Source organism: Hyperolius riggenbachi, chromosome 11, assembly GCF_040937935.1.
Source record: "Hyperolius riggenbachi isolate aHypRig1 chromosome 11, aHypRig1.pri, whole genome shotgun sequence".
NCBI lineage: Eukaryota > Metazoa > Chordata > Amphibia > Anura > Hyperoliidae > Hyperolius > Hyperolius riggenbachi.
The window spans coordinates 98,343,217-98,366,051 of NC_090656.1; the positions used below are offsets into that span (position 1 = coordinate 98,343,217).

A 22,835-nucleotide genomic window follows, 5' to 3' on the forward strand; every position below is an offset into this window, starting at 1 on the left:
CAACATTCTTTTCAACAATTTTGTCCTAAAAGTTTTCCATTCCCTTTTAGGTGGACTATGTGTATACTCTTAGGCAGGGAAAAGTAGGCCTGAAAAACTATTGAAAAAAAAAATGTTAAAAAACTGAGAATGCAAATGCAAAGAAAAAAGAGTGCTGTGCCACAATAACCAATAACTGCTAATCAGCATATGGGTGCTGTGGCTTAGTTGGTTAAAGCGCCTGTCTCGTAAACAGGAGATCCTGAGTTCAACTCTCAGCAGTGCCTTTGCTCATCTTATTATCACCAAGTCATTGCCTGCTGTTTACATCCCAGATTTTCGGGGTCACATCTTTGAGCTTCACCCATATTTGCTCACAGGAAACTTGCATTCGCTATGCCCACTGTTTCCACCACATCTGAACAAAGACATTTTCTTATCAGTTTGGTTTGATGTACTACCTTCCATCTCTGACAATAGGTAAAGGTCACTAACAAGTCTTTTGGGATGCTATACTCAACATGGATGGGAGCTTAACCCGCACTTGCCTAGCCAAGACTTCTTCAAGTAAAATTTCTGCTTCTACAATAAGAAACATTGTATAAAACTTAATTACTAAGCCACAGCACCTACATGAAATATAATAGTGACTGGCTTCTGTGGCACAAAACTCATCGGTTTTGCCACAGCTTTCATTATCATATTTTGGAAGTTGCACAACATTCTTTTCAACAATTTTGTCCTAAAAGTTTTCCATTCCCTTTTAGGTGGACTATGTGTATACTCTTAGGCAGGGAAAAGTAGGCCTGAAAAACTATTGAAAAAAAAAATGTTAAAAAACTGAGAATGCAAATGCAAAGAAAAAAGAGTGCTGTGCCACAATAACCAATAACTGCTAATCAGCGTATGGGTGCTGTGGCTTAGTTGGGTAAAGCGCCTGTCTCGTCAACAGGAGATCCTGAGTTCAACTCTCAGCAGTGCCTTTGCTCATCTTATTATCACCAAGTCATTGCCTGCTGTTTACATCCCAGATTTTCGGGATCACATCTTTGAGCTTCACCCATATTTGCTCACAGGAAACTTGCATTCGCTATGCCCACTGTTTCCACCACATCTGAACAAAGACATTTTCTTATCAGTTTGGTTTGACGTACTACCTTCCATCTCTGACAATAGGTAAAGGTCACTAACAAGTCTTTTGGGATGCTATACTCAACATGGATGGGAGCTTAACCCGCACTTGCCTAGCCAAGACTTCTTCAAGTAAAATTTCTGCTTCTACAAGAAGAAACATTGTATAAAACTTAATTACTAAGCCACAGCACCTACATGAAATATAATAGTGACTGGCTTCTGTGGCACAAAACTCATCGGTTTTGCCACAGCTTTCATTATCATATTTTGGAAGTTGCACAACATTCTTTTCAACAATTTTGTCCTAAAAGTTTTCCATTCCCTTTTAGGTGGACTATGTGTATACTCTTAGGCAGGGAAAAGTAGGCCTGAAAAACTATTGAAAAAAAAAATGTTAAAAAACTGAGAATGCAAATGCAAAGAAAAAAGAGTGCTGTGCCACAATAACCAATAACTGCTAATCAGCGTATGGGTGCTTAGGCTTAGTTGGTTAAAGCGCCTGTCTCGTAAACAGGAGATCCTGAGTTCAACTCTCAGCAGTGCCTTTGCTCATCTTATTATCACCAGATTTTCGGGATCACATCTTTGAGCTTCACCCATATTTGCTCACAGGAAACTTGCATTCGCTATGCCCACTGTTTCCACCACATCTGAACAAAGACATTTTCTTATCAGTTTGGTTTGATGTACTACCTTCCATCTCTGACAATAGGTAAAGGTCACTAACAAGTCTTTTGGGATGCTATACTCAACATGGATGGGAGCTTAACCCGCACTTGCCTAGCCAAGACTTCTTCAAGTAAAATTTCTGCTTCTACAATAAGAAACATTGTATAAAACTTAATTACTAAGCCACAGCACCTACATGAAATATAATAGTGACTGGCTTCTGTGGCACAAAACTCATCGGTTTTGCCACAGCTTTCATTATCATATTTTGGAAGTTGCACAACATTCTTTTCAACAATTTTGTCCTAAAAGTTTTCCATTCCCTTTTAGGTGGACTATGTGTATACTCTTAGGCAGGGAAAAGTAGGCCTGAAAAACTATTGAAAAAAAAAATGTTAAAAAACTGAGAATGCAAATGCAAAGAAAAAAGAGTGCTGTGCCACAATAACCAATAACTGCTAATCAGCATATGGGTGCTGTGGCTTAGTTGGTTAAAGCGCCTGTCTCGTAAACAGGAGATCCTGAGTTCAACTCTCAGCAGTGCCTTTGCTCATCTTATTATCACCAAGTCATTGCCTGCTGTTTACATCCCAGATTTTCGGGATCACATCTTTGAGCTTCACCCATATTTGCTCACAGGAAACTTGCATTCGCTATGCCCACTGTTTCCACCACATCTGAACAAAGACATTTTCTTATCAGTTTGGTTTGACGTACTACCTTCCATCTCTGACAATAGGTAAAGGTCACTAACAAGTCTTTTGGGATGCTATACTCAACATGGATGGGAGCTTAACCCGCACTTGCCTAGCCAAGACTTCTTCAAGTAAAATTTCTGCTTCTACAAGAAGAAACATTGTATAAAACTTAATTACTAAGCCACAGCACCTACATGAAATATAATAGTGACTGGCTTCTGTGGCACAAAACTCATCGGTTTTGCCACAGCTTTCATTATCATAATTTGGAAGTTGCACAACATTCTTTTCAACAATTTTGTCCTAAAAGTTTTCCATTCCCTTTTAGGTGGACTATGTGTATACTCTTAGGCAGGGAAAAGTAGGCCTGAAAAACTATTGAAAAAAAAATGTTAAAAAACTGAGAATGCAAATGCAAAGAAAAAAGAGTGCTGTGTCACAATAACCAATAACTGCTAATCAGCGTATGGGTGATGTGGCTTAGTTGGTTAAAGCGCCTGTCTTGTAAACAGGAGATCCTGAGTTCAACCCTCAGCAGTGCCTTTGCTCATCTTATTATCACCAAGTCATTGCCTGCTGTTTACATCCCAGATTTTCGGGATCACATCTTTGAGCTTCACCCATATTTGCTCACAGGAAACTTGCATTCGCTATGCCCACTGTTTCCACCACATCTGAACTAAACATTTTCTTATCAGTTTGGTTTGACGTACTACCTTCCATCTCTGACAATAGGTAAAGGTCACTAACAAGTCTTTTGGGATGCTATACTCAACATGGATGGGAGCTTAACCCGCACTTGCCTAGCCAAGACTTCTTCAAGTAAAATTTCTGCTTCTACAATAAGAAACATTGTATAAAACTTAATTACTAAGCCACAGCACCTACATGAAATATAATAGTGACTGGCTTCTGTGGCACAAAACTCATCGGTTTTGCCACAGCTTTCATTATCATATTTTGGAAGTTGCACAACATTCTTTTCAACAATTTTGTCCTAAAAGTTTTCCATTCCCTTTTAGGTGGACTATGTGTATACTCTTAGGCAGGGAAAAGTAGGCCTGAAAAACTTTTGAAAGAAAAAATGTTAAAAAACTGAGAATGCAAATGCAAAGAAAAAAGAGTGCTGTGCCACAATAACCAATAACTGCTAATCAGCGTATGGGTGCTGTGGCTTAGTTGGTTAACCTTCCTGGCGGTAAGCCCGAACTGAGTTCGGGCTATGCCGCCGGAAGGCACCGCTCAGGCCCCGCTGGGCCGATTTGCATAATTTTTTTTTTGCTGCACGCAGCTAGCACTTTGCTAGCTGCGTGCAGTGCCCGATCGCCGCCGCTACCCGCCGATCCGCCGCAATTCCTCTCGCCGCGGCCGCCCCCCCCCCAGACCCCGTGCGCTGCCTGGCCAATCAGTGCCAGGCAGCGCTATGGGGCAGATCGGAGTCCCCTCTGACGTCACGACGTCGATGACGTCGGTGACGTCATCCCGCCCGTCGCCATAGCGACGGGGGAAGCCCTCCAGGAGATCCCGTTCTTTGAACGGGATCTCCGGATCTCCGATCGCCGGCGGCGATCGGAGGGGCTGGGGGGATGCCGCTGAGCAGCGGCTATCATGTAGCGAGACTTTGTCTCGCTACATGAAAAAAAAAAAAAAAAAATTTAAAAAAAAGATTTGCTGCCCCCTGGCGATTTTTTTGCAAACCGCCAGGAGGGTTAAAGCGCCTGTCTCGTAAACAGGAGATCCTGAGTTCAACTCTCAGCAGTGCCTTTTCTCATCTTATTATCACCAAGTCATTGCCTACTGTTTACATCCCAGATTTTCGGGATCACATCTTTGAGCTTCACCCATATTTGCTCACAGGAAACTTGCATTCGCTATGCCCACTGTTTCCACCACATCTGAACAAAGACATTTTCTTATCAGTTTGGTTTGACGTACTACCTTCCATCTCTGACAATAGGTAAAGGTCACTAACAAGTCTTTTGGGATGCTATACTCAACATGGATGGGAGCTTAACCTGCACTTGCCTAGCCAAGACTTCTTCAAGTAAAATTTCTGCTTCTACAAGAAGAAACATTGTATAAAACTTAATTACTAAGCCACAGCACCTACATGAAATATAATAGTGACTGGCTTCTGTGGCACAAAACTCATCGGTTTTGCCACAGCTTTCATTATCATATTTTGGAAGTTGCACAACATTCTTTTCAACAATTTTGTCCTAAAAGTTTTCCATTCCCTTTTAGGTGGACTATGTGTATACTCTTAGGCAGGGAAAAGTAGGCCTGAAAAACTATTGAAAAAAAAATGTTACAAAACTGAGAATGCAAATGCAAAGAAAAAAGAGTGCTGTGAAACAATAACCAATAACTGCTAAGCAGCATATGGGTGCTGTGGCTTAGTTGGTTAAAGCGCCTGTCTCGTAAACAGGAGATCCTGAGTTCAACTCTCAGCAGTGCCTTTGCTCATCTTATTATCACCAAGTCATTGCCTGCTGTTTACATCCCAGATTTTCGGGATCACGTCTTTGAGCTTCACTCATATTTGCTCACAGGAAACTTGCATCCCCTATGCCCACTGTTTCCACCACATCTGAACAAAGACATTTTCTTATCAGTTTGGTTTGACGTACTACCTTCCATCTCTGACAATAGGTAAAGGTCACTAACAAGTCTTTTGGGATGCTATACTCAACATGGATGGGAGCTTAACCCGCACTTGCCTAGCCAAGACTTCTTCAAGTAAAATTTCTGCTTCTACAAGAAGAAACATTGTATAAAACTTAATTACTAAGCCACAGCACCTACATGAAATATAATAGTGACTGGCTTCTGTGGCACAAAACTCATCGGTTTTGCCACAGCTTTCATTATCATAATTTGGAAGTTGCACAACATTCTTTTCAACAATTTTGTCCTAAAAGTTTTCCATTCCCTTTTAGGTGGACTATGTGTATACTCTTAGGCAGGGAAAAGTAGGCCTGAAAAACTATTGAAAAAAAAATGTTAAAAAACTGAGAATGCAAATGCAAAGAAAAAAGAGTGCTGTGCCACAATAACCAATAACTGCTAATCAGCGTATGGGTGCTGTGGCTTAGTTGGTTAAAGCTCCTGTCTCGTAAACAGGAGATCCTGAGTTCAACTCTCAGCAGTGCCTTTGCTCATCTTATTATCACCAAGTCATTGCCTGCTGTTTACATCCCAGATTTTCGGGATCACATCTTTGAGCTTCACCCATATTTGCTCACAGGAATCTTGCATTCGCTATGCCCACTGTTTCCACCACATCTGAACTAAGACATTTTCTTATCAGTTTGGTTTGACGTACTACCTTCCATCTCTGACAATAGGTAAAGGTCACTAACAAGTCTTTTGGGATGCTATACTCAACATGGATGGGAGCTTAACCCGCACTTGCCTAGCCAAGACTTCTTCAAGTAAAATTTCTGCTTCTACAAGAAGAAACATTGTATAAAACTTAATTACTAAGCCACAGCACCTACATGAAATATAATAGTGACTGGCTTCTGTGGCACAAAACTCATCGGTTTTGCCACAGCTTTCATTATCATAATTTGGAAGTTGCACAACATTCTTTTCAACAATTTTATCCTAAAAGTTTTCCATTCCCTTTTAGGTGGACTATGTGTATACTCTTAGGCAGGGAAAAGTAGGCCTGAAAAACTATTGAAAAAAAAATGTTACAAAACTGAGAATGCAAATGCAAAGAAAAAAGAGTGCTGTGCCACAATAACCAATAACTGCTAATCAGCGTATGGGTGCTGTGGCTTAGTTGGTTAAAGCGCCTGTCTCGTAAACAGGAGGTCCTGAGTTCACCTCTCAGCAGTGCCTTTGCTCATCTTATTATCACCAAGTCATTGCCTGCTGTTTACATCCCAGATTTTCGGGATCACATCTTTGAGCTTCACCCATATTTGCTCACAGGAATCTTGCATTCGCTATGCCCACTGTTTCCACCACATCTGAACTAAGACATTTTCTTATCAGTTTGGTTTGACGTACTACCTTCCATCTCTGACAATAGGTAAAGGTCACTAACAAGTCTTTTGGGATGCTATACTCAACATGGATGGGAGCTTAACCCGCACTTGCCTAGCCAAGACTTCTTCAAGTAAAATTTCTGCTTCTACAAGAAGAAACATTGTATAAAACTTAATTACTAAGCCACAGCACCTACATGAAATATAATAGTGACTGGCTTCTGTGGCACAAAACTCATCGGTTTTGCCACAGCTTTCATTATCATATTTTGGAAGTTGCACAACATTCTTTTCAACAATTTTGTCCTAAAAGTTTTCCATTCCCTTTTAGGTGGACTATGTGTATACTCTTAGGCAGGGAAAAGTAGGCCTGAAAAACTATTGAAAAAAAAATGTTACAAAACTGAGAATGCAAATGCAAAGAAAAAGAGTGCTGTGAAACAATAACCAATAACTGCTAAGCAGCATATGGGTGCTGTGGCTTAGTTGGTTAAAGCGCCTGTCTCGTAAACAGGAGATCCTGAGTTCAACTCTCAGCAGTGCCTTTGCTCATCTTATTATCACCAAGTCATTGCCTGCTGTTTACATCCCAGATTTTCGGGATCACATCTTTGAGCTTCACCCATATTTGCTCACAGGAATCTTGCATTCGCTATGCCCACTGTTTCCACCACATCTGAACTAAGACATTTTCTTATCAGTTTGGTTTGACGTACTACCTTCCATCTCTGACAATAGGTAAAGGTCACTAACAAGTCTTTTGGGATGCTATACTCAACATGGATGGGAGCTTAACCCGCACTTGCCTAGCCAAGACTTCTTCAAGTAAAATTTCTGCTTCTACAAGAAGAAACATTGTATAAAACTTAATTACTAAGCCACAGCACCTACATGAAATATAATAGTGACTGGCTTCTGTGGCACAAAACTCATCGGTTTTGCCACAGCTTTCATTATCATATTTTGGAAGTTGCACAACATTCTTTTCAACAATTTTGTCCTAAAAGTTTTCCATTCCCTTTTAGGTGGACTATGTGTATACTCTTAGGCAGGGAAAAGTAGGCCTGAAAAACTATTGAAAAAAAAATGTTACAAAACTGAGAATGCAAATGCAAAGAAAAAAGAGTGCTGTGAAACAATAACCAATAACTGCTAAGCAGCATATGGGTGCTGTGGCTTAGTTGGTTAAAGCGCCTGTCTCGTAAACAGGAGATCCTGAGTTCAACTCTCAGCAGTGCCTTTGCTCATCTTATTATCACCAAGTCATTGCCTGCTGTTTACATCCCAGATTTTCGGGATCACGTCTTTGAGCTTCACTCATATTTGCTCACAGGAAACTTGCATCCCCTATGCCCACTGTTTCCACCACATCTGAACAAAGACATTTTCTTATCAGTTTGGTTTGACGTACTACCTTCCATCTCTGACAATAGGTAAAGGTCACTAACAAGTCTTTTGGGATGCTATACTCAACATGGATGGGAGCTTAACCCGCACTTGCCTAGCCAAGACTTCTTCAAGTAAAATTTCTGCTTCTACAAGAAGAAACATTGTATAAAACTTAATTACTAAGCCACAGCACCTACATGAAATATAATAGTGACTGGCTTCTGTGGCACAAAACTCATCGGTTTTGCCACAGCTTTCATTATCATAATTTGGAAGTTGCACAACATTCTTTTCAACAATTTTGTCCTAAAAGTTTTCCATTCCCTTTTAGGTGGACTATGTGTATACTCTTAGGCAGGGAAAAGTAGGCCTGAAAAACTATTGAAAAAAAAATGTTAAAAAACTGAGAATGCAAATGCAAAGAAAAAAGAGTGCTGTGCCACAATAACCAATAACTGCTAATCAGCGTATGGGTGCTGTGGCTTAGTTGGTTAAAGCTCCTGTCTCGTAAATAGGAGATCCTGAGTTCAACTCTCAGCAGTGCCTTTGCTCATCTTATTATCACCAAGTCATTGCCTGCTGTTTACATCCCAGATTTTCAGGATCACGTCTTTGAGCTTCACTCATATTTGCTCACAGGAAACTTGCATCCCCTATGCCCACTGTTTCCACCACATCTGAACAAAGACATTTTCTTATCAGTTTGGTTTGACGTACTACCTTCCATCTCTGACAATAGGTAAAGGTCACTAACAAGTCTTTTGGGATGCTATACTCAACATGGATGGGAGCTTAACCCGCACTTGCCTAGCCAAGACTTCTTCAAGTAAAATTTCTGCTTCTACAAGAAGAAACATTGTATAAAACTTAATTACTAAGCCACAGCACCTACATGAAATATAATAGTGACTGGCTTCTGTGGCACAAAACTCATCGGTTTTGCCACAGCTTTCATTATCATATTTTGGAAGTTGCACAACATTCTTTTCAACAATTTTGTCCTAAAAGTTTTCCATTCCCTTTTAGGTGGACTATGTGTATACTCTTAGGCAGGGAAAAGTAGGCCTGAAAAACTATTGAAAAAAAAATGTTACAAAACTGAGAATGCAAATGCAAAGAAAAAAGAGTGCTGTGAAACAATAACCAATAAGTGCTAAGCAGTGTATGGGTGCTGTGGCTTAGTTGGTTAAAGCGCCTGTCTCGTAAACAGGAGATCCTGAGTTCAACTCTCAGCAGTGCCTTTGCTCATCTTATTATCACCAAGTCATTGCCTGCTGTTTACATCCCAGATTTTCGGGATCACATCTTTGAGCTTCACCCATATTTGCTCACAGGAATCTTGCATTCGCTATGCCCACTGTTTCCACCACATCTGAACTAAGACATTTTCTTATCAGTTTGGTTTGACGTACTACCTTTCATCTCTGACAATAGGTAAAGGTCACTAACAAGTCTTTTGGGATGCTATACTCAACATGGATGGGAGCTTAACCCGCACTTGCCTAGCCAAGACTTCTTCAAGTAAAATTTCTGCTTCTACAAGAAGAAACATTGTATAAAACTTAATTACTAAGCCACAGCACCTACATGAAATATAATAGTGACTGGCTTCTGTGGCACAAAACTCATCGGTTTTGCCACAGCTTTCATTATCATATTTTGGAAGTTGCACAACATTCTTTTCAACAATTTTGTCCTAAAAGTTTTCCATTCCCTTTTAGGTGGACTATGTGTATACTCTTAGGCAGGGAAAAGTAGGCCTGAAAAACTATTGAAAAAAAAATGTTACAAAACTGAGAATGCAAATGCAAAGAAAAAAGAGTGCTGTGAAACAATAACCAATAAGTGCTAAGCAGCGTATGGGTGCTGTGGCTTAGTTGGTTAAAGCGCCTGTCTCGTAAACAGGAGATCCTGAGTTCAACTCTCAGCAGTGCCTTTGCTCATCTTATTATTACCAAGTCATTGCCTGCTGTTTACATCCCAGATTTTCGGGATCACGTCTTTGAGCTTCACTCATATTTGCTCACAGGAAACTTGCATCCCCTATGCCCACTGTTTCCACCACATCTGAACAAAGACATTTTCTTATCAGTTTGGTTTGACGTACTACCTTCCATCTCTGACAATAGGTAAAGGTCACTAACAAGTCTTTTGGGATGCTATACTCAACATGGATGGGAGCTTAACCCGCACTTGCCTAGCCAAGACTTCTTCAAGTAAAATTTCTGCTTCTACAAGAAGAAACATTGTATAAAACTTAATTACTAAGCCACAGCACCTACATGAAATATAATAGTGACTGGCTTCTGTGGCACAAAACTCATCGGTTTTGCCACAGCTTTCATTATCATATTTTGGAAGTTGCACAACATTCTTTTCAACAATTTTGTCCTAAAAGTTTTCCATTCCCTTTTAGGTGGACTATGTGTATACTCTTAGGCAGGGAAAAGTAGGCCTGAAAAACTATTGAAAAAAAAATGTTAAAAAACTGAGAATGCAAATGCAAAGAAAAAAGAGTGCTGTGAAACAATAACCAATAAGTGCTAAGCAGCGTATGGGTGCTGTGGCTTAGTTGGTTAAAGCGCCTGTCTCGTAAACAGGAGGTCCTGAGTTCAACTCTCAGCAGTGCCTTTGCTCATCTTATTATCACCAAGTCATTGCCTGCTGTTTACATCCCAGATTTTCGGGATCACATCTTTGAGCTTCACCCATATTTGCTCACAGGAATCTTGCATTCGCTATGCCCACTGTTTCCACCACATCTGAACTAAGACATTTTCTTATCAGTTTGGTTTGACGTACTACCTTCCATCTCTGACAATAGGTAAAGGTCACTAACAAGTCTTTTGGGATGCTATACTCAACATGGATGGGAGCTTAACCCGCACTTGCCTAGCCAAGACTTCTTCAAGTAAAATTTCTGCTTCTACAAGAAGAAACATTGTATAAAACTTAATTACTAAGCCACAGCACCTACATGAAATATAATAGTGACTGGCTTCTGTGGCACAAAACTCATCGGTTTTGCCACAGCTTTCATTATCATATTTTGGAAGTTGCACAACATTCTTTTCAACAATTTTGTCCTAAAAGTTTTCCATTCCCTTTTAGGTGGACTATGTGTATACTCTTAGGCAGGGAAAAGTAGGCCTGAAAAACTATTGAAAAAAAAATGTTACAAAACTGAGAATGCAAATGCAAAGAAAAAAGAGTGCTGTGAAACAATAACCAATAACTGCTAAGCAGCATATGGGTGCTGTGGCTTAGTTGGTTAAAGCGCCTGTCTCGTAAACAGGAGATCCTGAGTTCAACTCTCAGCAGTGCCTTTGCTCATCTTATTATCACCAAGTCATTGCCTGCTGTTTACATCCCAGATTTTCGGGATCACATCTTTGAGCTTCACCCATATTTGCTCACAGGAATCTTGCATTCGCTATGCCCACTGTTTCCACCACATCTGAACTAAGACATTTTCTTATCAGTTTGGTTTGACGTACTACCTTCCATCTCTGACAATAGGTAAAGGTCACTAACAAGTCTTTTGGGATGCTATACTCAACATGGATGGGAGCTTAACCCGCACTTGCCTAGCCAAGACTTCTTCAAGTAAAATTTCTGCTTCTACAAGAAGAAACATTGTATAAAACTTAATTACTAAGCCACAGCACCTACATGAAATATAATAGTGACTGGCTTCTGTGGCACAAAACTCATCGGTTTTGCCACAGCTTTCATTATCATATTTTGGAAGTTGCACAACATTCTTTTCAACAATTTTGTCCTAAAAGTTTTCCATTCCCTTTTAGGTGGACTATGTGTATACTCTTAGGCAGGGAAAAGTAGGCCTGAAAAACTATTGAAAAAAAAATGTTACAAAACTGAGAATGCAAATGCAAAGAAAAAAGAGTGCTGTGAAACAATAACCAATAAGTGCTAAGCAGCGTATGGGTGCTGTGGCTTAGTTGGTTAAAGCGCCTGTCTCGTAAACAGGAGATCCTGAGTTCAACTCTCAGCAGTGCCTTTGCTCATCTTATTATCACCAAGTCATTGCCTGCTGTTTACATCCCAGATTTTCGGGATCACATCTTTGAGCTTCACCCATATTTGCTCACAGGAATCTTGCATTCGCTATGCCCACTGTTTCCACCACATCTGAACTGAGACATTTTCTTATCAGTTTGGTTTGACGTACTACCTTCCATCTCTGACAATAGGTAAAGGTCACTAACAAGTCTTTTGGGATGCTATACTCAACATGGATGGGAGCTTAACCCGCACTTGCCTAGCCAAGACTTCTTCAAGTAAAATTTCTGCTTCTACAAGAAGAAACATTGTATAAAACTTAATTACTAAGCCACAGCACCTACATGAAATATAATAGTGACTGGCTTCTGTGGCACAAAACTCATCGGTTTTGCCACAGCTTTCATTATCATAATTTGGAAGTTGCACAACATTCTTTTCAACAATTTTATCCTAAAAGTTTTCCATTCCCTTTTAGGTGGACTATGTGTATACTCTTAGGCAGGGAAAAGTAGGCCTGAAAAACTATTGAAAAAAAAATGTTACAAAACTGAGAATGCAAATGCAAAGAAAAAAGAGTGCTGTGCCACAATAACCAATAACTGCTAATCAGCGTATGGGTGCTGTGGCTTAGTTGGTTAAAGCGCCTGTCTCGTAAACAGGAGGTCCTGAGTTCAACTCTCAGCAGTGCCTTTGCTCATCTTATTATCACCAAGTCATTGCCTGCTGTTTACATCCCAGATTTTCGGGATCACATCTTTGAGCTTCACCCATATTTGCTCACAGGAATCTTGCATTCGCTATGCCCACTGTTTCCACCACATCTGAACTAAGACATTTTCTTATCAGTTTGGTTTGACGTACTACCTTCCATCTCTGACAATAGGTAAAGGTCACTAACAAGTCTTTTGGGATGCTATACTCAACATGGATGGGAGCTTAACCCGCACTTGCCTAGCCAAGACTTCTTCAAGTAAAATTTCTGCTTCTACAAGAAGAAACATTGTATAAAACTTAATTACTAAGCCACAGCACCTACATGAAATATAATAGTGACTGGCTTCTGTGGCACAAAACTCATCGGTTTTGCCACAGCTTTCATTATCATATTTTGGAAGTTGCACAACATTCTTTTCAACAATTTTGTCCTAAAAGTTTTCCATTCCCTTTTAGGTGGACTATGTGTATACTCTTAGGCAGGGAAAAGTAGGCCTGAAAAACTATTGAAAAAAAAATGTTACAAAACTGAGAATGCAAATGCAAAGAAAAAAGAGTGCTGTGAAACAATAACCAATAAGTGCTAAGCAGCGTATGGGTGCTGTGGCTTAGTTGGTTAAAGCGCCTGTCTCGTAAACAGGAGATCCTGAGTTCAACTCTCAGCAGTGCCTTTGCTCATCTTATTATCACCAAGTCATTGCCTGCTGTTTACATCCCAGATTTTCGGGATCACGTCTTTGAGCTTCACTCATATTTGCTCACAGGAAACTTGCATCCCCTATGCCCACTGTTTCCACCACATCTGAACAAAGACATTTTCTTATCAGTTTGGTTTGACGTACTACCTTCCATCTCTGACAATAGGTAAAGGTCACTAACAAGTCTTTTGGGATGCTATACTCAACATGGATGGGAGCTTAACCCGCACTTGCCTAGCCAAGACTTCTTCAAGTAAAATTTCTGCTTCTACAAGAAGAAACATTGTATAAAACTTAATTACTAAGCCACAGCACCTACATGAAATATAATAGTGACTGGCTTCTGTGGCACAAAACTCATCGGTTTTGCCACAGCTTTCATTATCATATTTTGGAAGTTGCACAACATTCTTTTCAACAATTTTGTCCTAAAAGTTTTCCATTCCCTTTTAGGTGGACTATGTGTATACTCTTAGGCAGGGAAAAGTAGGCCTGAAAAACTATTGAAAAAAAAATGTTACAAAACTGAGAATGCAAATGCAAAGAAAAAAGAGTGCTGTGAAACAATAACCAATAAGTGCTAAGCAGCGTATGGGTGCTGTGGCTTAGTTGGTTAAAGCGCCTGTCTCGTAAACAGGAGATCCTGAGTTCAACTCTCAGCAGTGCCTTTGCTCATCTTATTATCACCAAGTCATTGCCTGCTGTTTACATCCCAGATTTTCGGGATCACATCTTTGAGCTTCACCCATATTTGCTCACAGGAATCTTGCATTCGCTATGCCCACTGTTTCCACCACATCTGAACTAAGACATTTTCTTATCAGTTTGGTTTGACGTACTACCTTCCATCTCTGACAATAGGTAAAGGTCACTAACAAGTCTTTTGGGATGCTATACTCAACATGGATGGGAGCTTAACCCGCACTTGCCTAGCCAAGACTTCTTCAAGTAAAATTTCTGCTTCTACAAGAAGAAACATTGTATAAAACTTAATTACTAAGCCACAGCACCTACATGAAATATAATAGTGACTGGCTTCTGTGGCACAAAACTCATCGGTTTTGCCACAGCTTTCATTATCATATTTTGGAAGTTGCACAACATTCTTTTCAACAATTTTGTCCTAAAAGTTTTCCATTCCCTTTTAGGTGGACTATGTGTATACTCTTAGGCAGGGAAAAGTAGGCCTGAAAAACTATTGAAAAAAAAATGTTACAAAACTGAGAATGCAAATGCAAAGAAAAAAGAGTGCTGTGAAACAATAACCAATAAGTGCTAAGCAGCGTATGGGTGCTGTGGCTTAGTTGGTTAAAGCGCCTGTCTCGTAAACAGGAGATCCTGAGTTCAACTCTCAGCAGTGCCTTTGCTCATCTTATTATCACCAAGTCATTGCCTGCTGTTTACATCCCAGATTTTCGGGATCACGTCTTTGAGCTTCACTCATATTTGCTCACAGGAAACTTGCATCCCCTATGCCCACTGTTTCCACCACATCTGAACAAAGACATTTTCTTATCAGTTTGGTTTGACGTACTACCTTCCATCTCTGACAATAGGTAAAGGTCACTAACAAGTCTTTTGGGATGCTATACTCAACATGGATGGGAGCTTAACCCGCACTTGCCTAGCCAAGACTTCTTCAAGTAAAATTTCTGCTTCTACAAGAAGAAACATTGTATAAAACTTAATTACTAAGCCACAGCACCTACATGAAATATAATAGTGACTGGCTTCTGTGGCACAAAACTCATCGGTTTTGCCACAGCTTTCATTATCATATTTTGGAAGTTGCACAACATTCTTTTCAACAATTTTGTCCTAAAAGTTTTCCATTCCCTTTTAGGTGGACTATGTGTATACTCTTAGGCAGGGAAAAGTAGGCCTGAAAAACTATTGAAAAAAAAATGTTACAAAACTGAGAATGCAAATGCAAAGAAAAAAGAGTGCTGTGAAACAATAACCAATAAGTGCTAAGCAGCGTATGGGTGCTGTGGCTTAGTTGGTTAAAGCGCCTGTCTCGTAAACAGGAGATCCTGAGTTCAACTCTCAGCAGTGCCTTTGCTCATCTTATTATCACCAAGTCATTGCCTGCTGTTTACATCCCAGATTTTCGGGATCACATCTTTGAGCTTCACCCATACTTGCTCACAGGAATCTTGCATTCGCTATGCCCACTGTTTCCACCACATCTGAACTAAGACATTTTCTTATCAGTTTGGTTTGACGTACTACCTTCCATCTCTGACAATAGGTAAAGGTCACTAACAAGTCTTTTGGGATGCTATACTCAACATGGATGGGAGCTTAACCCGCACTTGCCTAGCCAAGACTTCTTCAAGTAAAATTTCTGCTTCTACAAGAAGAAACATTGTATAAAACTTAATTACTAAGCCACAGCACCTACATGAAATATAATAGTGACTGGCTTCTGTGGCACAAAACTCATCGGTTTTGCCACAGCTTTCATTATCATATTTTGGAAGTTGCACAACATTCTTTTCAACAATTTTGTCCTAAAAGTTTTCCATTCCCTTTTAGGTGGACTATGTGTATACTCTTAGGCAGGGAAAAGTAGGCCTGAAAAACTATTGAAAAAAAAATGTTACAAAACTGAGAATGCAAATGCAAAGAAAAAAGAGTGCTGTGAAACAATAAGCAATAACTGCTAAGCAGCATATGGGTGCTGTGGCTTAGTTGGTTAAAGCGCCTGTCTCGTAAACAGGAGATCCTGAGTTCAACTCTCAGCAGTGCATTTGGTCATCTTATTATCACCAAGTCATTGCCTGCTGTTTGCGTCCCAGATTTTCGGGATCACGTCTTTGAGCTTCACTCATATTTGCTCACAGGAAACTTGCATCCCCTATGCCCACTGTTTCCAGCACATCTGAACAAAGACATTTTCTTATCAGTTTGGTTTGACGTACTACCTTCCATCTCCGACAATAGGTAAAGGTCACTAACAAGTCTTTTGGGATGCTATACTCAACATGGATGGGAGCTTAACCCGCACTTGCCTAGCCAAGACTTCTTCAAGTAAAATTTCTGCTTCTACAAGAAGAAACATTGTATAAAACTTAATTACTAAGCCACAGCACCTACATGAAATATAATAGTGACTGGCTTCTGTGGCACAAAGCTCATCGGTTTTGCCACAGCTTTCATTATCATATTTTGGAAGTTGCACAACATTCTTTTCAACAATTTTGTCCTAAAAGTTTTCCATTCCCTTTTAGGTGGACTATGTGTATACTCTTAGGCAGGGAAAAGTAGGCCTGAAAAACTATTGAAAAAAAAATGTTACAAAACTGAGAATGCAAATGCAAAGAAAAAAGAGTGCTGTGCCACAATAACCAATAACTGCTAATCAGCGTATGGGTGCTGTGGCTTAGTTGGTTCAAGCGCCTGTCTCGTAAACAGGAGATCCTGAGTTCAACTCTCAGCAGTGCCTTTGCTCATCTTATTATCACCAAGTCATTGCCTGCTGTTTACATCCCAGATTTTCGGGATCACATCTTTGAGCTTCACCCATATTTGCTCACAGGAAACTTGCATTCGCTATGCCCACTGTTTCCACCACATCTGAACAAAGACATTTTCTTATCAGTTTGGTTTGATGTACTACCTTCCATCTCTGACAATAGGTAAAGGTCACTAACAAGTCTTTTGGGATGCTATACTCAACATGGATGGGAGCTTAACCCGCACTTGCCTAGCCAAGACTTCTTCAAGTAAAATTTCTGCTTCTACAAGAAGAAACATTGTATAAAACTTAATTACTAAGCCACAGCACCTACATGAAATATAATAGTGACTGGCTTCTGTGGCACAAAACTCATCGGTTTTGCCACAGCTTTCATTATCATAATTTGGAAGTTGCACAACATTCTTTTCAACAATTTTGTCCTAAAAGTTTTCCATTCCCTTTTAGGTGGACTATGTGTATACTCTTAGGCAGGGAAAAGTAGGCCTGAAAAACTATTGAAAAAAAAATGTTAAAAAACTGAGAATGCAAATGCAAAGAAAAAAGAGTGCTGTGCCACAATAACCAATAACTGCTAATCATCGAATGGGTGCTGTGGCTTAGTTGGTTAAAGCGCCTGTCTCGTAAACAGGAGATCCTGAGTTCAACTCTTAGCAGTGCCTTTGCTCATCTTATTATCACCAAGTCATTGCCTGCTGTTTACATCCCAGATTTTCGGGATCACATCTTTGAGCTTCACCCATATTTGCTCACAGGAATCTTGCATTCGCTATGCCCACTGTTTCCACCACATCTGAACTAAGACATTTTCTTATCAGTTTGGTTTGACGTACTACCTTCCATCTCTGACAATAGGTAAAGGTCACTAACAAGTCTTTTGGGATGCTATACTCAACATGGATGGGAGCTTAACCCGCACTTGCCTAGCCAAGACTTCTTCAAGTAAAATTTCTGCTTCTACAAGAAGAAACATTGTATAAAACTTAATTACTAAGCCACAGCACCTACATGAAATATAATAGTGACTGGCTTCTGTGGCACAAAACTCATCGGTTTTGCCACAGCTTTCATTATCATAATTTGGAAGTTGCACAACATTCTTTTCAACAATTTTGTCCTAAAAGTTTTCCATTCCCTTTTAGGTGGACTATGTGTATACTCTTAGGCAGGGAAAAGTAGGCCTGAAAAACTATTGAAAAAAAAATGTTACAAAACTGAGAATGCAAATGCAAAGAAAAAAGAGTGCTGTGCCACAATAACCAATAACTGCTAATCAGCGTATGGGTGCTGTGGCTTAGTTGGTTAAAGCGCCTGTCTCGTAAACAGGAGATCCTGAGTTCAACTCTCAGCAGTGCCTTTGCTCATCTTATTATCACCAAGTCATTGCCTGCTGTTTACATCCCAGATTTTCGGGATCACATCTTTGAGCTTCACCCATATTTGCTCACAGGAAACTTGCATTCGCTATGCCCACTGTTTCCACCACATCTGAACAAAGACATTTTCTTATCAGTTTGGTTTGATGTACTACCTTCCATCTCTGACAATAGGTAAAGGTCACTAACAAGTCTTTTGGGATGCTATACTCAACATGGATGGGAGCTTAACCCGCACTTGCCTAGCCAAGACTTCTTCAAGTAAAATTTCTGCTTCTACAAGAAGAAACATTGTATAAAACTTAATTACTAAGCCACAGCACCTACATGAAATATAATAGTGACTGGCTTCTGTGGCACAAAACTCATCGGTTTTGCCACAGCTTTCATTATCATAATTTGGAAGTTGCACAACATTCTTTTCAACAATTTTGTCCTAAAAGTTTTCCATTCCCTTTTAGGTGGACTATGTGTATACTCTTAGGCAGGGAAAAGTAGGCCTGAAAAACTATTGAAAAAAAAATGTTAAAAAACTGAGAATGCAAATGCAAAGAAAAAAGAGTGCTGTGCCACAATAACCAATAACTGCTAATCATCGAATGGGTGCTGTGGCTTAGTTGGTTAAAGCGCCTGTCTCGTAAACAGGAGATCCTGAGTTCAACTCTTAGCAGTGCCTTTGCTCATCTTATTATCACCAAGTCATTGCCTGCTGTTTACATCCCAGATTTTCGGGATCACATCTTTGAGCTTCACCCATATTTGCTCACAGGAATCTTGCATTCGCTATGCCCACTGTTTCCACCACATCTGAACTAAGACATTTTCTTATCAGTTTGGTTTGACGTACTACCTTCCATCTCTGACAATAGGTAAAGGTCACTAACAAGTCTTTTGGGATGCTATACTCAACATGGATGGGAGCTTAACCCGCACTTGCCTAGCCAAGACTTCTTCAAGTAAAATTTCTGCTTCTACAAGAAGAAACATTGTATAAAACTTAATTACTAAGCCACAGCACCTACATGAAATATAATAGTGACTGGCTTCTGTGGCACAAAACTCATCGGTTTTGCCACAGCTTTCATTATCATAATTTGGAAGTTGCACAACATTCTTTTCAACAATTTTGTCCTAAAAGTTTTCCATTCCCTTTTAGGTGGACTATGTGTATACTCTTAGGCAGGGAAAAGTAGGCCTGAAAAACTATTGAAAAAAAAAATGTTACAAAACTGAGAATGCAAATGCAAAGAAAAAAGAGTGCTGTGCCACAATAACCAATAACTGCTAATCAGCGTATGGGTGCTGTGGCTTAGTTGGTTAAAACTCCTGTCTCGTAAACAGGAGATCCTGAGTTCAACTCTCAGCAGTGCCTTTGCTCATCTTATTATCACCAAGTCATTGCCTGCTGTTTACATCCCAGATTTTCGGGATCACATCTTTGAGCTTCACCCATATTTGCTCACAGGAATCTTGCATTCGCTATGCCCACTGTTTCCACCACATCTGAACTAAGACATTTTCTTATCAGTTTGGTTTGACGTACTACCTTCCATCTCTGACAATAGGTAAAGGTCACTAACAAGTCTTTTGGGATGCTATACTCAACATGGATGGGAGCTTAACCCGCACTTGCCTAGCCAAGACTTCTTCAAGTAAAATTTCTGCTTCTACAAGAAGAAACATTGTATAAAACTTAATTACTAAGCCACAGCACCTACATGAAATATAATAGTGACTGGCTTCTGTGGCACAAAACTCATCGGTTTTGCCACAGCTTTCATTATCATAATTTGGAAGTTGCACAACATTCTTTTCAACAATTTTGTCCTAAAAGTTTTCCATTCCCTTTTAGGTGGACTATGTGTATACTCTTAGGCAGGGAAAAGTAGGCCTGAAAAACTATTGAAAAAAAAATGTTAAAAAACTGAGAATGCAAATGCAAAGAAAAAAGAGTGCTGTGCCACAATAACCAATAACTGCTAATCAGCGTATGGGTGCTGTGGCTTAGTTGGTTAAAGCGCCTGTCTCGTAAACAGGAGATCCTGAGTTCAACTCTCAGCAGTGCCTTTGCTCATCTTATTATCACCAAGTCATTGCCTGCTGTTTACATCCCAGATTTTCGGGATCACATCTTTGAGCTTCACCCATATTTGCTCACAGGAATCTTGCATTCGCTATGCCCACTGTTTCCACCACATCTGAACTAAGACATTTTCTTATCAGTTTGGTTTGACGTACTACCTTCCATCTCTGACAATAGGTAAAGGTCACTAACAAGTCTTTTGGGATGCTATACTCAACATGGATGGGAGCTTAACCCGCACTTGCCTAGCCAAGACTTCTTCAAGTAAAATTTCTGCTTCTACAAGAAGAAACATTGTATAAAACTTAATTACTAAGCCACAGCACCTACATGAAATATAATAGTGACTGGCTTCTGTGGCACAAAACTCATCGGTTTTGCCACAGCTTTCATTATCATATTTTGGAAGTTGCACAACATTCTTTTCAACAATTTTGTCCTAAAAGTTTTCCATTCCCTTTTAGGTGGACTATGTGTATACTCTTAGGCAGGGAAAAGTAGGCCTGAAAAACTATTGAAAAAAAAATGTTACATAACTGAGAATGCAAATGCAAAGAAAAAAGAGTGCTGTGAAACAATAACCAATAAGTGCTAAGCAGCGTATGGGTGCTGTGGCTTAGTTGGTTAAAGCGCCTGTCTCGTAAACAGGAGATCCTGAGTTCAACTCTCAGCAGTGCCTTTGCTCATCTTATTATCACCAAGTCATTGCCTGCTGTTTACATCCCAGATTTTCGGGATCACGTCTTTGAGCTTCACTCATATTTGCTCACAGGAAACTTGCATCCCCTATGCCCACTGTTTCCACCACATCTGAACAAAGACATTTTCTTATCAGTTTGGTTTGACGTACTACCTTCCATCTCTGACAATAGGTAAAGGTCACTAACAAGTCTTTTGGGATGCTATACTCAACATGGATGGGAGCTTAACCCGCACTTGCCTAGCCAAGACTTCTTCAAGTAAAATTTCTGCTTCTACAAGAAGAAACATTGTATAAAACTTAATTACTAAGCCACAGCACCTACATGAAATATAATAGTGACTGGCTTCTGTGGCACAAAACTCATCGGTTTTGCCACAGCTTTCATTATCATATTTTGGAAGTTGCACAACATTCTTTTCAACAATTTTGTCCTAAAAGTTTTCCATTCCCTTTTAGGTGGACTATGTGTATACTCTTAGGCAGGGAAAAGTAGGCCTGAAAAACTATTGAAAAAAAAATGTTACAAAACTGAGAATGCAAATGCAAAGAAAAAAGAGTGCTGTGAAACAATAACCAATAAGTGCTAAGCAGCGTATGGGTGCTGTGGCTTAGTTGGTTAAAGCGCCTGTCTCGTAAACAGGAGATCCTGAGTTCAACTCTCAGCAGTGCCTTTGCTCATCTTATTATCACCAAGTCATTGCCTGCTGTTTACATCCCAGATTTTCGGGATCACGTCTTTGAGCTTCACTCATATTTGCTCACAGGAAACTTGCATCCCCTATGCCCACTGTTTCCACCACATCTGAACAAAGACATTTTCTTATCAGTTTGGTTTGACGTACTACCTTCCATCTCTGACAATAGGTAAAGGTCACTAACAAGTCTTTTGGGATGCTATACTCAACATGGATGGGAGCTTAACCCGCACTTGCCTAGCCAAGACTTCTTCAAGTAAAATTTCTGCTTCTACAAGAAGAAACATTGTATAAAACTTAATTACTAAGCCACAGCACCTACATGAAATATAATAGTGACTGGCTTCTGTGGCACAAAACTCATCGGTTTTGCCACAGCTTTCATTATCATAATTTGGAAGTTGCACAACATTCTTTTCAACAATTTTGTCCTAAAAGTTTTCCATTCCCTTTTAGGTGGACTATGTGTATACTCTTAGGCAGGGAAAAGTAGGCCTGAAAAACTATTGAAAAAAAAATGTTAAAAAACTGAGAATGCAAATGCAAAGAAAAAAGAGTGCTGTGCCACAATAACCAATAACTGCTAATCAGCGTATGGGTGCTGTGGCTTAGTTGGTTAAAGCTCCTGTCTCGTAAATAGGAGATCCTGAGTTCAACTCTCAGCAGTGCCTTTGCTCATCTTATTATCACCAAGTCATTGCCTGCTGTTTACATCCCAGATTTTCAGGATCACGTCTTTGAGCTTCACTCATATTTGCTCACAGGAAACTTGCATCCCCTATGCCCACTGTTTCCACCACATCTGAACAAAGACATTTTCTTATCAGTTTGGTTTGACGTACTACCTTCCATCTCTGACAATAGGTAAAGGTCACTAACAAGTCTTTTGGGATGCTATACTCAACATGGATGGGAGCTTAACCCGCACTTGCCTAGCCAAGACTTCTTCAAGTAAAATTTCTGCTTCTACAAGAAGAAACATTGTATAAAACTTAATTACTAAGCCACAGCACCTACATGAAATATAATAGTGACTGGCTTCTGTGGCACAAAACTCATCGGTTTTGCCACAGCTTTCATTATCATATTTTGGAAGTTGCACAACATTCTTTTCAACAATTTTGTCCTAAAAGTTTTCCATTCCCTTTTAGGTGGACTATGTGTATACTCTTAGGCAGGGAAAAGTAGGCCT

General features: G+C 39.8%; 29 non-coding genes across 29 annotated transcripts; all 29 read left to right on the plus strand.

Annotated features, from left to right (window-relative positions):
- The first annotated feature begins 192 nt into the window (after positions 1–192).
- TRNAT-CGU (transfer RNA threonine (anticodon CGU)) lies at positions 193–266 on the plus strand. The gene has a single exon. It is a non-coding gene; the product is annotated as a tRNA-Thr (tRNA).
- A 622-nt stretch (positions 267–888) lies between these two features.
- TRNAT-CGU (transfer RNA threonine (anticodon CGU)) lies at positions 889–962 on the plus strand. Its single transcript has one exon. It is a non-coding gene; the product is annotated as a tRNA-Thr (tRNA).
- A 1,292-nt stretch (positions 963–2,254) lies between these two features.
- Positions 2,255–2,328, plus strand: TRNAT-CGU (transfer RNA threonine (anticodon CGU)). Its single transcript has one exon. It is a non-coding gene; the product is annotated as a tRNA-Thr (tRNA).
- Positions 2,329–4,865: 2,537 nt separating this feature from the next.
- Positions 4,866–4,939, plus strand: TRNAT-CGU (transfer RNA threonine (anticodon CGU)). The gene has a single exon. It is a non-coding gene; the product is annotated as a tRNA-Thr (tRNA).
- Positions 4,940–5,560: 621 nt separating this feature from the next.
- Positions 5,561–5,634, plus strand: TRNAT-CGU (transfer RNA threonine (anticodon CGU)). The gene has a single exon. It is a non-coding gene; the product is annotated as a tRNA-Thr (tRNA).
- Positions 5,635–6,255: 621 nt separating this feature from the next.
- Positions 6,256–6,329, plus strand: TRNAT-CGU (transfer RNA threonine (anticodon CGU)). The gene has a single exon. It is a non-coding gene; the product is annotated as a tRNA-Thr (tRNA).
- A 620-nt stretch (positions 6,330–6,949) lies between these two features.
- Positions 6,950–7,023, plus strand: TRNAT-CGU (transfer RNA threonine (anticodon CGU)). The gene has a single exon. It is a non-coding gene; the product is annotated as a tRNA-Thr (tRNA).
- A 621-nt stretch (positions 7,024–7,644) lies between these two features.
- Positions 7,645–7,718, plus strand: TRNAT-CGU (transfer RNA threonine (anticodon CGU)). Its single transcript has one exon. It is a non-coding gene; the product is annotated as a tRNA-Thr (tRNA).
- Positions 7,719–8,339: 621 nt separating this feature from the next.
- TRNAT-CGU (transfer RNA threonine (anticodon CGU)) lies at positions 8,340–8,413 on the plus strand. The gene has a single exon. It is a non-coding gene; the product is annotated as a tRNA-Thr (tRNA).
- Positions 8,414–9,034: 621 nt separating this feature from the next.
- Positions 9,035–9,108, plus strand: TRNAT-CGU (transfer RNA threonine (anticodon CGU)). Its single transcript has one exon. It is a non-coding gene; the product is annotated as a tRNA-Thr (tRNA).
- A 621-nt stretch (positions 9,109–9,729) lies between these two features.
- On the plus strand, positions 9,730–9,803 carry TRNAT-CGU (transfer RNA threonine (anticodon CGU)). Its single transcript has one exon. It is a non-coding gene; the product is annotated as a tRNA-Thr (tRNA).
- Positions 9,804–10,424: 621 nt separating this feature from the next.
- Positions 10,425–10,498, plus strand: TRNAT-CGU (transfer RNA threonine (anticodon CGU)). The gene has a single exon. It is a non-coding gene; the product is annotated as a tRNA-Thr (tRNA).
- A 621-nt stretch (positions 10,499–11,119) lies between these two features.
- TRNAT-CGU (transfer RNA threonine (anticodon CGU)) lies at positions 11,120–11,193 on the plus strand. The gene has a single exon. It is a non-coding gene; the product is annotated as a tRNA-Thr (tRNA).
- A 621-nt stretch (positions 11,194–11,814) lies between these two features.
- TRNAT-CGU (transfer RNA threonine (anticodon CGU)) lies at positions 11,815–11,888 on the plus strand. Its single transcript has one exon. It is a non-coding gene; the product is annotated as a tRNA-Thr (tRNA).
- A 621-nt stretch (positions 11,889–12,509) lies between these two features.
- On the plus strand, positions 12,510–12,583 carry TRNAT-CGU (transfer RNA threonine (anticodon CGU)). Its single transcript has one exon. It is a non-coding gene; the product is annotated as a tRNA-Thr (tRNA).
- A 621-nt stretch (positions 12,584–13,204) lies between these two features.
- TRNAT-CGU (transfer RNA threonine (anticodon CGU)) lies at positions 13,205–13,278 on the plus strand. Its single transcript has one exon. It is a non-coding gene; the product is annotated as a tRNA-Thr (tRNA).
- A 621-nt stretch (positions 13,279–13,899) lies between these two features.
- TRNAT-CGU (transfer RNA threonine (anticodon CGU)) lies at positions 13,900–13,973 on the plus strand. The gene has a single exon. It is a non-coding gene; the product is annotated as a tRNA-Thr (tRNA).
- A 621-nt stretch (positions 13,974–14,594) lies between these two features.
- On the plus strand, positions 14,595–14,668 carry TRNAT-CGU (transfer RNA threonine (anticodon CGU)). The gene has a single exon. It is a non-coding gene; the product is annotated as a tRNA-Thr (tRNA).
- Positions 14,669–15,289: 621 nt separating this feature from the next.
- Positions 15,290–15,363, plus strand: TRNAT-CGU (transfer RNA threonine (anticodon CGU)). The gene has a single exon. It is a non-coding gene; the product is annotated as a tRNA-Thr (tRNA).
- A 621-nt stretch (positions 15,364–15,984) lies between these two features.
- TRNAT-CGU (transfer RNA threonine (anticodon CGU)) lies at positions 15,985–16,058 on the plus strand. Its single transcript has one exon. It is a non-coding gene; the product is annotated as a tRNA-Thr (tRNA).
- A 621-nt stretch (positions 16,059–16,679) lies between these two features.
- On the plus strand, positions 16,680–16,753 carry TRNAT-CGU (transfer RNA threonine (anticodon CGU)). The gene has a single exon. It is a non-coding gene; the product is annotated as a tRNA-Thr (tRNA).
- Positions 16,754–17,374: 621 nt separating this feature from the next.
- On the plus strand, positions 17,375–17,448 carry TRNAT-CGU (transfer RNA threonine (anticodon CGU)). The gene has a single exon. It is a non-coding gene; the product is annotated as a tRNA-Thr (tRNA).
- Positions 17,449–18,069: 621 nt separating this feature from the next.
- TRNAT-CGU (transfer RNA threonine (anticodon CGU)) lies at positions 18,070–18,143 on the plus strand. Its single transcript has one exon. It is a non-coding gene; the product is annotated as a tRNA-Thr (tRNA).
- A 621-nt stretch (positions 18,144–18,764) lies between these two features.
- TRNAT-CGU (transfer RNA threonine (anticodon CGU)) lies at positions 18,765–18,838 on the plus strand. Its single transcript has one exon. It is a non-coding gene; the product is annotated as a tRNA-Thr (tRNA).
- A 622-nt stretch (positions 18,839–19,460) lies between these two features.
- TRNAT-CGU (transfer RNA threonine (anticodon CGU)) lies at positions 19,461–19,534 on the plus strand. Its single transcript has one exon. It is a non-coding gene; the product is annotated as a tRNA-Thr (tRNA).
- Positions 19,535–20,155: 621 nt separating this feature from the next.
- On the plus strand, positions 20,156–20,229 carry TRNAT-CGU (transfer RNA threonine (anticodon CGU)). Its single transcript has one exon. It is a non-coding gene; the product is annotated as a tRNA-Thr (tRNA).
- A 621-nt stretch (positions 20,230–20,850) lies between these two features.
- TRNAT-CGU (transfer RNA threonine (anticodon CGU)) lies at positions 20,851–20,924 on the plus strand. The gene has a single exon. It is a non-coding gene; the product is annotated as a tRNA-Thr (tRNA).
- A 621-nt stretch (positions 20,925–21,545) lies between these two features.
- TRNAT-CGU (transfer RNA threonine (anticodon CGU)) lies at positions 21,546–21,619 on the plus strand. Its single transcript has one exon. It is a non-coding gene; the product is annotated as a tRNA-Thr (tRNA).
- Positions 21,620–22,240: 621 nt separating this feature from the next.
- Positions 22,241–22,314, plus strand: TRNAT-CGU (transfer RNA threonine (anticodon CGU)). The gene has a single exon. It is a non-coding gene; the product is annotated as a tRNA-Thr (tRNA).
- The last annotated feature ends 521 nt before the right edge of the window (positions 22,315–22,835 follow it).